This window comes from Vicia villosa, linkage group LG5 (genome assembly GCF_029867415.1).
Source record: "Vicia villosa cultivar HV-30 ecotype Madison, WI linkage group LG5, Vvil1.0, whole genome shotgun sequence".
In the NCBI taxonomy this organism is placed as follows: Eukaryota; Viridiplantae; Streptophyta; class Magnoliopsida; order Fabales; family Fabaceae; genus Vicia; species Vicia villosa.
The window spans coordinates 70,224,848-70,240,296 of NC_081184.1; the positions used below are offsets into that span (position 1 = coordinate 70,224,848).

Genomic DNA, 15,449 nt, shown 5'->3' on the forward strand with positions numbered 1-15,449 from the left:
GGAAATCCCTTGGATTTGAGAGTATGCAGAAGATAGCGGCTAGTGACCGTTCAAGACAGTCACTAAATCTCATGGTCATCGAGAGGCCAATCGAACGCATGTTAATGAAGTTATCCTTTAGGGAAGGACGCGTTTGTTGTGAAAACACATGGATGTAAAAGAAAATCCCTATAGGCTAGGGAGCGTGTAAATGTAGGCACAAGGTGACCGTTCGAGACAGTCACTAGATCGCATGGCCATCGAGAGGCCAATTGACGTGCGTTAATGGAAATGTCCTTCGTGGGAAGGACGCGTAGTTGTAAGAATACAAGGATATAAAAATAAAATCCCCACAGGCTAGGGGATGCATAGATGGTGATGTCCTTTGTGGGAAAGACATGGTCTTTAGAAATTAGAGTCCCTACAGGCTAGGGACCACGTGGGGATACCTGCAAAATCGAAACGCATAGATATCCAAAGTATATAAATTGCAAACATATAAAGAGCACAGCAGCACAAAAGTCCTAGGTTCATAGGTTCGACGTAGGGGCTCTAGGGAGCCTACCCTTTTTTTTGGGAGTGTTCTAGAAGGTCTCATGGGGTCGTTCGTAGCCTCCGAGACTTTTTGTCTCTTCGGATTTTAGAACAACTCATTTTATCCATGAGGTTCGAATTTTTGGGGTAGGTTCCCGGAGAGATCAGCTAAGTATCCAGTCCAGCCCTCCACAAAGTCAAGCTTCGTTTCGGACCTTTCCAAATACCTAACCCACTCCGAGTGGAGTTATCAGTGAGACTCGTAAGGCGATTCATGTCCCCTTTTGGTCTCAAAGTTAACTCCCACACTTAGGTTTAACAACAATTTTATATATCCCAAAAGATGCAATAGAAATAAAAATATTCATTTAAATAAATATTTAATTAAATTGCAGTAGTGAAATTGCAGAGGGAAAATAAATAAATAAAATTTAAATATTTACTAACCTCGAAATCCGGCTGCTTATGATACAAAAGAATGCAATACACAGCAAATATTTAAATAAACAGATAAATATTTTAAATGATATAAATAGTTGAAATTACAGATAAATAAATAAATAAAAATTAAATTTTATTTATTTATATTTTTTTAAAAAAAGATAAACCTTCCTCCAAACCCTAAAAAAAAATGGCAGATTTGCCAAACCCTAAAATGCGCCAAACCTAAACCCTGCCAAAACCTAAAACCTATAGGAGCATAGTATTCACCGTTATGGTTATCCCCAGCAGAGTCGCCAGCTGTAGCAACCTGCCTAAAATTTTAACTTAGAGAGTCGCCACCTATTCTGAAGGGCGAATAGGAAACCCTACGCAGTATAGAGATCAGGGTAAGATACTATATTCGGGTCGAGGGAAGGTGTTAGGCACCCTCAACCCTTTCCTATGGCTTTGAATCTAAGGTAAAGGTTTGTGGCTAAAATTATTGAGGTTTATAGCTAAGGAAGTGAATAGGGGGAAAATTGAGATTTTGAGGAAGGGGACTCGCCTTGTTGCCAAGTGCCTACGTATCTCCTTAGGGAGAATCAGAGTCAACGTAGTTCGGGGACAGGATTGTACGCCTTAGAATTTGATTATAGAGATTGTGTGAAGTTGTTTTGAAATTGTCTTGAGGCTCTTCGAATTGCCTATCGCAGTTTGAATTTGATTTGAAAGGGCATTTTGAGTTGCCCAGGATAAAAATCCTGTAGTATCGTGGTTTAGTGTATTTTAGATGTTTCGGGCGTACAACCCTGATTTGATATGGCACTATTAACCGCAATGATCAATAGATTCGATCACCATAGTTAAAAGATTGGGGTTTTGCACCATTACCAATTCAAATCGATTGATTCGATTATCACTAATAATGAATTAACGTATTTTATTATTTTATGAATTTGTATTTTTATACTGTTACCTCTCATAACCGATTAATACGATTACAAATAATAACAAATTGATAAGGTATGCTAATCATCATAACCAATAAGATGGTTAAAACCATTTAGCAAAATAATGTTTTATTTTAATTTATAGGATTTGATTAATTAAATTAATCGATTATTAACCATCGCGACCAATAAATTTAGTCGAAACGAATAATAATTTTAATCCTAATTTTTTGATGCTTTGGACAAATGGGATGAAGCAAACCCTAATATCTTAATATATTTTCTAGGGTTGTTGTGATTTATATAATTAAAATTAATTAAGTAAATTAAATTAATATAATCGAAGTAATCGGAAAAAAAAACCTAAATAGTCATTAACCTAATCCTAATTATTTTATTCCTAAGCAAATTAACTAAACCTAAGTATAATTGATTAAACCTAAAAATGAATAATTAAACAAATAAAAAAAAATAAGAAAAATATGATAAAACCTGGCACCGATCACGTGTGGCGCACCTGGGATGCTCTATGGTGAGCTTGCGCTTCCAGCAGCGTATGATCAGGTTGGGCATGCATCTGATGGCCAGAGGGTGAGGTGCATGATAACCCTCAAGAGATGTGCAGCGCATGATCATGGAACAGGTTGTAGCAAGAAAAGCCTGAGAAAATAAATAAGAAAATACACATGACCTGGGGATCGAACCCAGGTCTCTTAGATCACCAATGATACACCTCGCCAGTTATGCTGAATGATCAAGTTGTCACTTAATCGAACCGGTTTAATTATATATAAAAAAAACGTTTCAAATTTTAAAACAACACAGCTCCCTCTTTTACTGTTCTTCTTCTTCATGATTTTTCTGAAAAAACGCAAAGGCTCCTGCCCGCGGTTTGTATATGCAGCGATGACCCAATTCACCATACATGGAATATAAATCGTATTTAAATGCTTATATCCATTAAATATTGCATTCTGAACAGCATGGCACCGCTAATTCGGACTAATTTCATCTTTAATTGAAAACCCCAATTCTGGAGCTTACGAACCCTAGTAATGGCAATCCTTGATTCAAGCGATTAAACAGCAATTGAATTAACCAGAAAGCTTCCATACGTCATTGTGACCATGGATATGCACCCAAAATCAATTTATAACGCGTTTATGATGTAAATCGAAAATCAAAATTCCTTGGCCAAACCGTGAATGTTCTTATGGTGATTCTGAGTACATGAGCCCTTGAAGATGATCCAACGGCTTCAGTGAATGTCCAGGAAGCTGATTTCAATCTCCAAACTCCCTGAATCCGTATGCAAGTTAGAAAACGAACCTTCTTTGTTCTTGAATTTGTGTGCACTGGGTTTTGATCCTTGGAGGCAGAATTTCGCCCGCCGCCGCGGCCAATCCCCCTCGTGCACCAAGTCTTTCTTTTTTTTATATTAGTCTAGTTAGGTTTTTTTTTCTATACCTAATGGGCCTATTGCCCAACTAACTCAAATTGTAAAAATAATAAATCTAATAATTCTATCAATATATTAAATCCTAATAATATACAATTAATAAAAATAATAAATCTAATTAGTCCTAATTCTACCTAATAATAATAATATTAATAAAAATTAGTTAGAAAATCCTAATATTAACAAAAATTAATAATGTTAAATGCTAATGGTTAGTCATGATAAAATAATAATCGAAAGAAAAGTTAGTAAAAAGCAATTATATGACAAAACCTTGTAATGATTGGGTTCAATACTTAGATCCCAAAACACCTGCTACTCACGCCCTTATTTCAACTCGATCTAATTTATAAGAGAGAGAGTTTGACAATAGAAATATCAAACCCCATGACTCTTAATTTTGAACCTGAATGGATGAGCAGGCGCAAATTTGATCGGGCAAATTTTGGGGTATGACAAACTCGAGGATAAGATGAATGAATCGTATCCGGAGTTGTTTGTTTGAGGTAATTTTCGAGGCCGAAAATCTTTTAAGTGGGGGAGAGTTGTAACACCCTATTTTTGTTAGATTTTATTTAATTAGGATTATTGGATGTTTGATAATTGTTTGTGTGTTTTATTTAATTATTTTTTAGTGATAATTATTTAATTATGTGATAATATGTTATTTAGCTAATTAATAAATGGTAGAATTATATTAGAATTAGCTATTGGGCTTAGTGGAAATAGAAATGAGAATAGTGGATGGGTTAAGCCCAATGAGATAATGAGAGTTAGAAGAGAATTTGATGAGTTAACCTAAATTAGATAAAAAGATAGAAAGAAGAGAATAGAAGAGAAAAGAGGCATAGAGAAAAGAAGAGGAGAAAGTAGAAGAGAAAGTAGATTCTTGAAGAGGGTGGATTAAGAGCTAGAGGTAAGGGTTAGAATACAAGTTAATATAGATTATATGATTGGGTAATGTATTGGTGTATGTATTCTCTTCATCTTTGCAATTTCATGAAAACCTATAAATGTAGGATTTGTGCTAATTTCTATGGATTTGTGTGATTAAGCTTGATTTTAATGATACATGTGGTTCAATAATGATTAATACTGGTTGTATTTGATGTTTATTGATGTTTGGAAGTGATTTGGAGTAGTTGGATGTAGTTTTCGCAGTTTTGTGTTTTGCTGTTTTTTTCTGAAAATCGCAGGGCCTGCTAAGCGGAGCTGCGAAAATTGAAAGTTACTGCATAGTCCTGCTTGACGGTCGCTGAGCGGACTCTCCTGTATACAATTTTTCCAAGCTTTGAAATGTTGTATTTTTTATCCGTAACTCCGTTTTATGCGTCGTTCGAAGCGTTAGGAAGCTATTGTGATGTTCTATATGATGGTATAGTATTGATTTGCACTTGATTGGTTAATTATGATGTTATTATGTGAAATAACATGTAATTGTCTTATGTGCGTTATGTTTTGGTATGTGATGAATATCAATTATTGAAATATTTTGCGTAGATATATTCATGATGTTTGTGATTGGATATATGATGGTTGTTATGCCTTGTTGCAATTGTTATTTTGTTATGTGAATCTTGTACAATTGATGGATAATTCAATGTGTGAATTATTGAGGTATGCGGTATGTTAAGATTTGTGTGAATAATCTTAATTGCATATGTGTTGAGATAATTGTACATACATTCATGGTTGGCTTTGAAATATAAGCGGTGAAACTTGGGTTCACATGGTTGACTTTGATCCTCGATTAGAAATAGAGGTGGTGAAACTTTGGGTTCATAAATTAAACGTTGATCCTTAATTAGAAATAGGTGTAGTAGCTTCGATCTTGTCCGGATTGGAGGTGTGGCTTGGATTCTAGATATTGAATTGGAAAGCGGTGAAACATTGGGTTCACATGGTACCACATGCATTGAGTCACATTTGTTGCATTTCGAGTCACATTGTGTGCTATGTGTTGCCTTGTATACATGTGATTTGTTTTGGTGTGATGATTGGTATATGATATGTGAATTGCCTAATTGAGAAGTGTGATGAATGGTAAAATGTATGCTAGTTTATGTTGCATTTTCCATTATTATATTTTCTATAATAATTTGAATTCTCACCCTTATGTTTGAATGTTGTCCTTTGTTGGCAACGTGCAAGTTCAGACGAGTAGTTGCTTGTTCGTGGCTTAACCGAAGAGTTTCGAGTTTCGTTATTTGATTAGGTAGTGATTCGATGCTCTGATTATGTAACACTTGGGGGGTTTCTTTAGACATATGCTTATGTTTGTTTATTGCAATTTCCTACGTTTTGTTGGATATTCGGATGTATTTGTTTGAGATCTTGGATATGTTGTTTAAGGCTATGTGGCCAATATTGTGGATTTCAAATTAGTATGTGGATATAAATGTTAATTTGAATTTGGTAGATGGATATAGTATGGGATATATTCATTGAAAACTTTTAATAGCAATTCAATTGTTTTTCGCAAGCGTTTATGCATAATGTATGAAAGCATGAGATTTACATTTGTGTTACAATATGGTCTTTGCATATTATGGATGATGTTTGCTTGTTGTTTTAGGATTTTTATTTTGTGGAAATCAACATGTAGCGCCCTTTTTCCTTATGCATGATTACTATGTGAGATTGAATGATATATTTGGGGTTAGAAAAGGGGTGTTACACCCAGAGCCTCAGCAATCGCATCATCGTTTCTTCCACCTCTTCCATCCACTGTTCTGCTAATTCACAAAACAATTTCCATTAGAATCAAAAGTATCGACAGTGTCATCCCTACACTAGTCGTATACAAGGGAATAATGACACTAAGACTCTGGTCACAACAACCGACTATGCTCTAATACCACTATTGTAACACCCTTTTGCTCCAAGAATTAATATAAGAATTTCAGAGTAAACATGTATCAAGGATGTCACAACTCGTCATATAAAATCCAAAATCATGTATGTCATGCATGACCACGAGGAAACGCAATAATCTAATTCTTTTACCAAACATGTTAACACAGCGGAAATTAATTCATAAGTTGAATAATAAAATAAACCATGGGTTATCACCTCCAACAGATTACCACATCAAAACCAAACCAAAATTATTCAACAACTAAAGTCAAGAGTTATCAAACAACTCTAAAATAAACAAGCGTTCCCCCCAGTGTTACAAGACCAGAGCATGACACCGACACGGTGAATTAAACAAACGTCTCTACGTGTATCCTCACCAAGCACAAACTGCTACACTTTAATATGAAAAATAATCAACATTAAGGGTGAGTCTCATTCACAATTAACAAATGTTATCAGCTTGTAAATAATAAAATGTCAATAGTATATTATTCACCCAATCACAAAATATATGCACATTATATCAACATTCATCAAATACAACAGTTACTCAATCACACCATATTATAACATTGGACATTCTTCCATTCATGTTATAACGCTTCATACAACCTAATGCAATGCAACTACATGCATGTGGTACTAATCATGAGATTCACCCATCTCACCGATCCACCATCATCAAGGATACGACTACTTCCACTCACTAATTCCACACAATGGGAATTAGCAACTGCTGATCCAACACCTCCAGGGTCAGCCACCATTATGATCATGAATACATGCATCACCTATAACATGCTAATCATCACACCAATTATATGGATAACATTATCATAATCAAACCACCAAAATAACACCACATAGTACACTCGATATTAACACCATTCATCCATCATGTACTACGTACATCACACCAACACAAAAGCAATATGATAATTATATTACCATAATACAAATGCATAACACATCCATCACATATGCATATGAATACAATTCACAACTATTAAAAATACCGGGGTTTTAAATAAAAAAAAATGACTTACTTCTCTTTAAGTGATTTAATTAGGTAGAAAATGGAATTATCTATTCAACACACAAAACGGCGCCTAAAACGGATCTACAGTTTAGAAATTATAAGTTTTAGAATTTAAATAATTTTTTTTCCAAAATGCTACAGCATAACCGGTTACATAGGATAACGTAACCGGTTACGTCCACGTAAAAACCAAAATTTTAAGAAAAACTCTTAGTGTAACCGGTTACAGGGACTAGCGTAACCGGTTACGAATGACATAACCTTCTCGCTATTATTTTCCATCTTCGCGTAATCGGTTACGGTCTGAGCGTAACCGGTTACGAAAGCGCAACACGCCCAATTCCTTCAGAAAACTTCAGTGTAACTGGTTACAAGCACAGCGTAACCGGTTACAACCCTGCTGTAACAGAATATCCACCTTCTTGACAGCATTTCAGTCCCTCCATACAATTCAACTCAAACCAGTCCGATTTTAACATTACTACAGAGCAATTTTCTGGGATTTTACACCAATCATCAATGCAATAATTCTATTTCACATTTCCAATCATTCACAACATTCAATCTAGGTGAAATTTATGAATTTAAGCTCTAACTCTACAACTCCCAAACCTAACATATATTTCTATTGAATCAAATAGCATACAATTTCAATCCTATCATCTACAACCTGTTAATAGAAGGTAATCGGAAGAGTCCCCTCTTACCTTAGCCAATTTCTTGAGATCTCTCTTCCTTGTTGACTCTTCTCCTCCTCTGCTCTTTACGTGTTCAGCTTCTCCCAATTGCTCTTGTGTTTCTATTTTTCCAAAACTCTTGTTTTATAAAAAACATAACATAACTTTAGTAAGGCCTCAATTTATAACCTCCCCTTTACTAACTACAACACTGGCCCATTAACTCATTATTCCATAATTTTTCTTCTTTAATCCAATTTAAAATACCGAATTTCTAAATAATTAATTTAAATTCTAATTAAATTAATAAATAGAAAATATGGGGTGTTACATCTAAGAGTGGCATTAGACGACACCAATCATCAAAGACATTCAAGAGTGGCATTGAATGAGCTCTTGAACAAAAACATTGGGTAGAAACGTTTAAGAGTGGCATTCGACAACATCATTCATCAGGGACATTCAAGAGTGGCATTGAATGAACTCTGAAACAAAAACTTTGAGTAGGAACGTCTAAGAGTGGCATTAGACAACACCAACATCAGAGACACTCAAGAGTGGCATTGAATGAATCTAAAAAAAGGTCCAAACTCTGAGGAAACGTCGGAGACATCCAATAGTAGCTTCGGATGGAAGGAAACCAACAGGACCCAAGAGTAGCATTGAATGCAAGAGGAGACCTACAAACTTAGAAATACAACAGAGACGTCCAAGAGTAGCATTGAACGAAAGGAATCCAAACTCTAGAAAATATCGGGGACAATCCAATAGTAGATTTGGACAAAAACGGAAACCAAAGAGATTCAATAGTGGCTTTGAAGGCAAAAAGGAAACCTGAACCCAGAAATGTATCAGAGTCATCCTGAGGAGCAATAGATAAGATGTATACCAAATTTGGAAAATATGAGCCGCCATCCAAGAGTGGCATTGGATGGAATAGAGAACAAACTTAAGAACATCCAAGAGTGGCATTGGACGAAAAGAACATCACTCCCGCTCGAAGATATAAAGATCATTCAACATTAGCTTTGAATGAGGTGAAATAACACTTTATTGGGGATTATGAAATCCAATAGTAGCTTTGGATAAAAGGTGAGAAACAACATGTCCAGGAGTAGCATTGGACGAAGAGAAACAAATACAAATCAAAGAGTAGCATTAGACGGAGAGAAACAATTATGCATCCAAGAGTAGCATTGGACGAATAGGAAACAGAAAAACAAACATCTTCTTTGGAAGGTGCCAAGTAAGTTGGGCTTTGATCTCAAGGTAAGATGTTGATAACAACGAGACCTCAAAAGAATGTAAATAAGCATGAATTTTGTTTCGATGCTTAATATTGAATTTTTCTATGCATGATATGTGAATGATCCATGTAATGCAATTGGTTATGACGACTAAGGTAAACTCTTTTGTGAGACAAGATTGGAACTCGGGTTCCTCAACACAGAAACACTGCCAACTCTGTTATGCTTAAACATGGTCCTGTCACACTGATGATCCTTTGGAGAAGGAGTGATAAACTGCTTGGGGATCGCTGAAGGAGACTTCCCCTGATTGACTGATTGTTAACTGATCATGGCTTCAGTTGAACTATGTTAGGGATGAACTGATGGTGGCTTTAGTTTTTGAAATGAATGATGTAGATAAACTGACCATTGCTTCAGTTCTTGAAATGAATGTTGGGAACACTTGCCCCAGTATAAGTCTTGAACAACAGGATCTTGAAGTAACGTGCCCCTGATAGGATCACTGATCAAGTTTCTCGAACGTTTGAACTTCCTGAAAGATGAGTACTTACTTGTAAATAAAATGTTCATTCAAATGGTAATTTTAATGCAATGCTCAAAGCATATTTTGAAATCAAAATCATTTATTGGAATGATGCTATTGATGTAAAGCAAATGAACCACTGGTCAAAACACGATGGTTTAGACATTCAAAGTGAAATATGAAGCAAACGTATGGCAAAACAAATGATTTGCAAAAATCTTTAGGAGTCAATTTACGCAACCTTGTTGTAGTATGCTTTCAAAATAAACCTTGCTTCAATTGGGTCTTTTGAGGGTTGTAACGTGGCTTGGTTCACGGTTTCAGAAACAAAGGATATAGGCTCAAAGTGTAATTGTACCCACCCCATTCTTTGTGATGATCTTCAGTCCTACGTTTAAATCAACTTATACATTCAGGTTCCAAGAGGCTTTTGGAATTGCACCTATTCATGCGATGATGGCTCACAAACCAAGGGATTTTTTGAGATGGCAGTCACTTCTTCCTTTTGATAGTCACAACATTTTATTGTTGTTCAAGGAATTTATTGACTTCTATTTTTTTATATCCCTAACTTTTTCCTGAATTGTTTCTTTTTGAGATCACAGTCAGCGGGATGCCCTGATTTTGCCTAAGTCTCCTTCGTAGGTTTTGACTTAGCGGGCTTTTTTCTTTGAATTTATTTTGATATTGGAAAGATAGTGTCTGCCTTGCTTAATGATTACAATGAACCATCTTGGTCACTTTTGATTGACATCTCTGAGATTTCTTTGACGTGTGCGGAGGAAGGCTTGTGATTGAACCCTTTATTGAAAGGTGTGTGGAATGATTCTCTTAAAATTGAATGCATATCCAAATTAACTGAGAACTACCTTGCCCCATGGTTTAAAATTGTGGGTTTTTTCATACAGAAAGAAACACCAACTTCTAGGTTCAAAGGGGTTGACGAGGGATTAACTTCCTTATTTCTCCAATGTTTAGGAATTAAAAAATGTCTGTACATCATCAACAAAGTTTTATTTGAAAGCATACAATTCAACAACTTGGGTATTTTGTCTTCATCATTCTCCCCCCAATCTTTGCATAAACAAAAGTTTGATAAAGAAAGCGAATGGAAGAAAAAGTATTGAAAAGAAAGCATAAACATGTAAATGGTGGATATGAATTGATTCAAATATGCAAAGCTCATTTCGTTAAAATTAACAATAAGAAACAAACAAGTTTAATGCAGCACACAATACATATAAGGAAAGTGCAAATAGGAAGGAAACATGGCCTAGTGATTAATTAGCACCGAGGATGAGTTGTCCTGTCTTATACATTGGCTTTAGGAAAGTAACTCGTCATGCTTGAATCATTTGACTGACCTCCTCTCTTAACAACTTAGTCTTGTTGAAGCTCTTCCATAGTTTTCTGAAACATATTTCTAATCCAAAATGTTAAGGAACCAACTTGACAGTGGACAGACCACTACGAAGATGAAGACAGACAAAATGAGTCTTTTGTTGACTACTTGAATGTATGAATATGGATGCATGGGAATTTTGTTTTTTTTATGCAAAAAATGAATGTCATGTATGATTCATAGGTAAAGGATTTTAAATCATATGGAAAGATTTTGATTACTTGGTGCAAAGCGGCACATAATAGGATAGTTCTAAGGTTTTTTCCGACAAGGTTCTAGACACGGTTCTCATAGTAATTTTTAAATATTTTGAAATTATTTTTAATTTGTTACACGGGTGACACATCAGTATCGTGTAAACGCACGGGTAATCAGGTCAAAATCCGTGTGAACCCACGGGTAACACGCCAGTACCGTATGAACGCACGGGTAACCAGATAAAAATCTGTGTGAACAATATAACTTTTGATCTATAAATAAACCATTTTCTATAAATAAATATTGAACTTTTTTTTTATCAATTTAATAGTTTTGTTTAAAAAATTTAATTTTTCTATTTAAATTACATATTAAAAAACTTTTTCGATTTTTTTACTTGAGACTATATATATCTGATAAACTCGGTCCAACCAACACCAGAACTCGTGCGGACACAGGGCTTTCCCACTAGTTCTATATAAAATAATGAATTTATAAGTATATTTGAATCCAAAAATATATATTAAAATCTTATTTTTGTTTTTTTATTTGTTCTCTATTATAAATTAATTTAATTATTAAAATGATTTTGTGTAATTTAATCTTGGTTTTTATTATTATTATTATTATTATTATTATCATTATTATTATTATTATTATTATTATTATTATTATTATTTTAATTATTAATATTGCCTCAATTTAATAGATAATATATTATTTATTATGAAATTTTATTTATGTTTTTTATATGTTCTCTATCATAAATTATATTTTTATTTTTTTATAGCTATGGCTTAATATAAAAGTTTTAAAATATATTAAAGACTGTTAATTGAAATATTAATTAAGGAATGTTAATATGATGCCACATTAGATTAAGATATAATATGGTGTCACATTGAATTTAGGGTTAGGGTTGTGTTCAAAGTTGTCATCATGATAAATTTAGATTTGGATTTATATTAAGCAGATAGATAGTAGTCTAAGATTATCTTACACTAGAACAGGTGTGCAAACCTTTAAATAAGGGGGGTTTGGGTATAAAAAACTTGAGGGCTTTTAACCTTACACTGCTAAACCTTTAAATAAGCGGACAGTGGTATAGATCACTAGTAAATAAATATGGTTTAAGTAATGGTGGGATTAGAAGAAGAGGAAACGATTGCTCTGAGTGGTGGAATGATATCTGCCAAATTGATTTGAACAGTTTAATTTTACCAAGGGAGTATTCAGTGAAAGAAATTTATAGAACCTTATCTTCGATTGATCAGATTGTTACTATTCACTCTTGTGCTAAGGTGTGGAATAAGGTCATTCCATCTAACGTGTCGTGTATGGTGTTGAAGATGATACAAAATAGAATCCCACAAAAGACAACTTAGTTAGGAGAGGAGTTTTATCTCAGGGTCATAATGGGTGTATCAGTGGGTGCGGATGCAAGTCCGTCTTTCATTTATTCTAAGTGTCTTTATTTGCAAGTACTTGGAAATCCATTTGCAGATGGCTGGGAGTGCAGCATTGGGTTCAATTCGCAAATCTCGGCAATTCTCAAACTGTGAAGATGTCAGTTATATGGTGGTGCGCTTACATCTAGAACACTTGGTAGCATAGGAACGCCAAAAGGTTCCAAAATAAAGAAATACAGATTTAAAACATTGTTGAAGCAGCAAAGATCTCGATGTGAAAGTGGCTAACTAAATTAATCTCGGAAAACATTTGCATCGTGGTCAAACCCTATAGCCTGCCTTGGCTAAGGTATCTTGTTTCAATCAGCCATCATCCAAATTCAGGGGTTTTGATGCGAAATCATTCAGCAATCTGTTTCGGAGGTTTTGGTACGGAATCTTTCAGCAGTCTGTTTAGGTATTCGACAGGTCAAAGCATACTTCCGGGTATAATTTACTGCATTGTTATAGCAGTGTATCAGTTTTATCATTTCTACAGTTTGTATGTATCAGACTCGGACGTTCAATGCCATCTTGTGCAATATTTATCTTTTGGATTTTTCAAAAAAAAAAAGAAATCCAAGAACATCATTAAAAACAAATTCCCCACTTGGAGGAAGGTTTAGAGCGTCTGGCTGGAGAAAAATTATGGCGACAATCCTTTTTTCACTTTTTCATGTTGAAAATTTATGAAAATGATCTTTTTTACTCAGAGATATTTGTGTCGTTAACAATTTTCTTTTAAAGTGATAAATAAACATTCTCTTGCCAAGCTACTAATGTATCTTGGTTAACAAATTTTATCAGATAGTCTCATCAACTCTATTATCATTCATTTGCACTTTTAGTCGGTGTTTTAAAAACTGAGAGACTGCCAGGGACTAAAATGAACATTTCTTTTAGCCAGTGATTCAAGAATTCTATCAATAAACTTAACAGATTCTTTTCCCAGTGATACAAGAATTCTACCAATAAATGCTTTAAATTTTATGACACAATTGATATCTCATTTTACCACATTCAATCAATAATAATTATACTGAAAAATAAATAAAAATTATCAACAATAAAATATTTAATTAAAAATTGATGTAGCCATTTAAACACTTTGTCGGTAATGATATTTCTATCCTATTTAAACACTAAAAATAGCTAAGTGCATAGAGAATACTAGTCCAAATTACACACTAAATGTAATTAGAAAAAGAATGTATGAGGCGTTTCCAAGACCCAATGGTATTGAATAGCCATGAATCAGGATCACCACAGAATCAATATGGCGTCCGAGCCATTACACTGAAAGGAACAATTCATCCTTCAGAATTGGTAAATGGACGCAAAACAGTTACTAACTAAAACAAGAGAAAAATTATAGACCCTGAACAAAAAATCAGAATTAATTAAGTGCTCAGTGGAAGGAGAAGTCGTTTTGAAATTAGGCTCACGGTAAAACCACTGCCCATAAACACTTCCTTGGTGTTTTAATCTCATCATAGCACCAATTAAAACACAATTTGATTCGGTTAGATTATAATCATAAATAATAGAAAATAAAAAAGGCCTCAGTGTGTGTAACATTCAGATCCTTGATAAAAATATCTCACTGAAATCCGCTAAGATTAAAATATATTATCATCATAAGCCTGATCAATTTTCCAAATTATTAGATAAATATTTCAAAATAACAGAAAGAAAAAATCGATAATTGAATGAAATTAGGAAGAAAATGAAGTGTGCTCAGACAGCCAAGGGGTTGTAATCAAATAGTGGGTGAAGATTCCCAAATCAGAAACTCTAGTCCACAATAGTATCATCACCGCACAACATTCAACATCAAATACATAAACATATAAACGGGAGAAAAAACCGAAACGAAATCCTACAGAAATTAAGATCTAGAAAAGACAGAAGAGACAATAGATTGGTTATGGTGGGAGGCTATAGGTTGGAATATATAGGCAGTGAAGTGAATTGGCCGATCCTCAAATTAGGGTTTTATGAATGAGTGGGCGGAACGGCAAGGGTTCCGTAGTTTAGTGTGGGCCGGATCTTAAGCTCAAATCGGAGGCCCGCATCAGTATTATCATTTATTTATGCGTTTATGTGTATTATTTTTCTTCCATATTTTCAATGATTTTTTACCAAGTTCTTTTTATATGAAATGATAATTGTGTTAATATTGTTGATTTTAGTGTGTTATTTTATCAATCAGTTTATTACTTTTATATTCTCCCTTCCAAAATATGAATATGTGTAATAGTCCGATTTTATTCGCTACTATTTTAGTAATTATATTATTTGATGTTGTTAATAATTACTTATTTATTTAGTTATTATGTGATAAAATAATTATTTAAGTATTTAATTGTGTGAGTGTTTCTGTTGTTTGACTTAATTGAGTTATTAGAGAGATATAACTAAATGGGCCTAAGTGATAGAAATATAATGGATGGGTTGGTGGGTTAAGCCCAATTGACATAAGAGAGATAGTAAGAGTACAAAGTTAGGATTTTAGAGTTGGAGTCTCATTACTCATTTTGGGGGAGAAAGAAGAGAGAATAGAAAGAAGGGAGGAGCACTTGAGAGAAGAAGAAAATTTATGGAGGAAGCCTCAATTTTCACAGCAAGTTTCAGTATAGAGCCACCTTGGAAAAACGGGCGTATCTCTCAATCCAACTGTTGGATCGTTGCGGTACTTGGACACAACG

At 34.2% G+C, this 15,449-nt stretch overlaps 4 non-coding genes across 4 annotated transcripts; all 4 read right to left on the reverse strand.

The window, feature by feature from the left end:
* Nucleotides 1-13,947: 13,947 nt before the first annotated feature.
* LOC131608483 (small nucleolar RNA snoR80) lies at nucleotides 13,948-14,069 on the reverse strand. The gene has a single exon (XR_009285741.1). It is a non-coding gene; the product is annotated as a small nucleolar RNA snoR80 (small nucleolar RNA).
* Nucleotides 14,070-14,144: 75 nt separating this feature from the next.
* On the reverse strand, nucleotides 14,145-14,241 carry LOC131608459 (small nucleolar RNA Z152/R70/R12). Its single transcript, XR_009285718.1, has one exon. It is a non-coding gene; the product is annotated as a small nucleolar RNA Z152/R70/R12 (small nucleolar RNA).
* A 57-nt stretch (nucleotides 14,242-14,298) lies between these two features.
* LOC131608454 (small nucleolar RNA R11/Z151) lies at nucleotides 14,299-14,386 on the reverse strand. Its single transcript, XR_009285714.1, has one exon. It is a non-coding gene; the product is annotated as a small nucleolar RNA R11/Z151 (small nucleolar RNA).
* Nucleotides 14,387-14,470: 84 nt separating this feature from the next.
* LOC131608452 (small nucleolar RNA Z157/R69/R10) lies at nucleotides 14,471-14,567 on the reverse strand. Its single transcript, XR_009285712.1, has one exon. It is a non-coding gene; the product is annotated as a small nucleolar RNA Z157/R69/R10 (small nucleolar RNA).
* Between the last annotated feature and the right edge of the window lie 882 nt (nucleotides 14,568-15,449).